We start from the raw sequence: 2,755 nt of genomic DNA on the forward strand, positions 1-2,755 counted from the left end.
CCGCTCCCATCCCTTACCCCCGACAGCCTCATTGTCCTCCCCATCAGTCGCTCACCGTCCATCCACGGTTTCAGCTTCCGTGTGTCCGTCCACGGTGATGGGATGGTGCCGGCGTGTGCTGGTCTTCACCTCCATCAATTGGTTTTTCAATGGCGTTGACGAGCGATGCAGGATGACCAGTGGGTCTAATTGTAATCTTATTTTGTTTATTAAGGTGGTTTTGTGCTAATGTGTATGACACATGTGCTTGCCAAACTAGGCTATTTGTCAGTTTAGGGCTTTTTCTTCCTCGAATTTGGCCGCTTATTGGATTGTTAGCCCATTATCCGAATCGAGATCAGAAGCTGATGTACCGAACGAATGGTCGGCTCCAAAATTTTCAACGAGAAGCTGGCTGTTGGATGTTAGCTGAGGAGTTGAGGAGTTTGAGGCTATAAAGGGTTGCCGAACACGCCCTTAAGTACTAGAGAGAACGAAAAAGAAATACTAAACTAAGTGGAGAAATAAACTATTAGCCACCCGTAGTCTTATTAAACCAAGTGATGGACCGGATAAATGTGTTGTCATGTACTACTCTCGGTGAGGGAATAGATCGACGACCATGGGCAAGCTGCACGGTAAATCCAATTTGACGCCTCCAACACTCGTTAAAGTGTTTTCTGCAAACAGACGCACACTACCACTCCATACTGGGACGGGCTGTTTATCCAGCGGTCGTTATAGTGTTTTCCACAAAGGGGCGCACAATACCACTCCGTGCTGGGCCGGCCCGTTTATCCTTTCTTCTTCTGTTTTAAACTGCAAAAAACAACCCCGCGCTAGTGACTCTAAACCCATGACCTCCATGTTTACAGTTCGCTACGGTAGCCAACTAGGCATCTAACATGATGTGATTTGTTACATTCTCTTTCCTCTTTTCCTCCTTCTTCTTTTTCATTTTTTTACTTTACTTTTAAGTTTTCTTTTTTTCCTTGTTTCTTTTTCCAAATGTGTGCATTTTTTTATCAAAATTGATGAACCTTTTTCAAATCCCTGAACTTTGTTTTTCAAAATCTAGTGAATCTTTTTTCAAATTTGTGAAAGAAAAATGAAATTTGATATATTTTTTGAATTTGTGAATTTTTTTTATCAAAATCGATGAACTTTTTTCAAAACCTTGAACTTTTTTTCAAAATCCGGTGAACCATTTTCAAAATGCGTGAGCTTTTTTTATCAAAATTGTTGAATCAAATCTAATGAACTTTTTTTTAAAATCCCATGAACCTTTTTCACAGTAGTGAACAATTTTTAAAATTGATTACCTTTTTCGGTTTTGTGAACAGTTTTTTGTTAAATCTGTGACTTTTTTTTTCAAAATCGATGATCTGTTCTAAAACTTCTGAATTCATTTGCAAAAATACATTTTATTTTTCAAATAGTTTATAATTGGACTGAAAACAAAGGTCAAGTACCGCTCTTTTCGGATATATGACATGAAAGTCATCGCGGTGCAGAGTTATTGCGGTAATTCGGTCGACAATGAGTTCGAACCCACCATAGTCGCAGAATAATAGCATTGATTATTTTTTCTGTGTCCTCACACGAGTGATGCTTGGCCGGGCCAGTACTGATCGCCTTCGAGCGCCCACTTACCTAAATGGCGCTGAGGGTGTCAAACAGGAGCTCCCAAGCTGCACCGTTTTCGTTTTGATAGTAGAACCGGGCCATGCCCTTCCCTGCTTTTAGTTGCGGGTCGTAGCTAGGGAAAAAATGAACAACCTGCACCGTGAAGTGCTGCAATTAAGCTCACCAACAACTTCCCCACAGGAAAGATGCTAACCGCCCAAAGTTTCAACCTTGATAAGGTTAAAGAGCCAATTTTCTTCACCGTTTTTTTCTTTTTTATTTTGTTTTCTCCAAGTTTTTTTCTTCTTTTTTTGTTTTATTTTTTTTTTCTTTCTTTTTTATTCTCTGTTTTTTTTAATTTTTTCACATTTGTTTTTTCATTTTATATTTCGTTTTTTCTTTGTTTCTTTTTTGTTTTCCGTTTCTTTGGTTTTCTTTGTTTCTCTTGGATCTCATTCTACATTTTTTTGATATGTAAAAAATATTCTGCTAATACACGTTAAACATTTTTCCAATACGAATTGAACATTTTTAATACATGCTCCATATTTTTGTACACATTTTTAACATTGTTTAAATGCTTCGTTAACATTTTCAAACACAAGATTAATATTTTTTGAATACGTGTTCAACATTTTTCATAAACACACTTGTAAAAAATTTCATGTGTTGATTAATATTTTTTAATACAAGATTAAGATTTTCTAACATATGGTCTACATTTTTCTATGCACATTTAACATTTCAAAATGCTTGATTAATATTTTCTAAATATAGTATTAACATTTTTTGAACTCATGGTCAACATTTTTCCTAAGCACATTTTGAAATGCTTGATTAACATTCTTAAATACATGATCCAATTTTTCATCATTTTTTAATAGATCATCAACATTTTTTTCTATACACATTTAACATTTTTCAAATGGTTGATTAACATTTTTCTAATACTTGTTCAATATTTTTTTCAAATGTTTGATTACATTTTTATATACATGATGAAAAAATTCATCGTTTTTTAAAACGTGGTCCACATTTGTTCTATACATATTTAACATTTTCCAAATGCTTGATTAACAATTTGAAACAATTGTTCATTTTTTTCAAATACTTGATTGACATTTTTTTAAACATGATTAAATTTTTTCAT

This window comes from Triticum dicoccoides, chromosome 3A (assembly GCF_002162155.2).
Source record: "Triticum dicoccoides isolate Atlit2015 ecotype Zavitan chromosome 3A, WEW_v2.0, whole genome shotgun sequence".
Lineage (NCBI taxonomy): Eukaryota > Viridiplantae > Streptophyta > Magnoliopsida > Poales > Poaceae > Triticum > Triticum dicoccoides.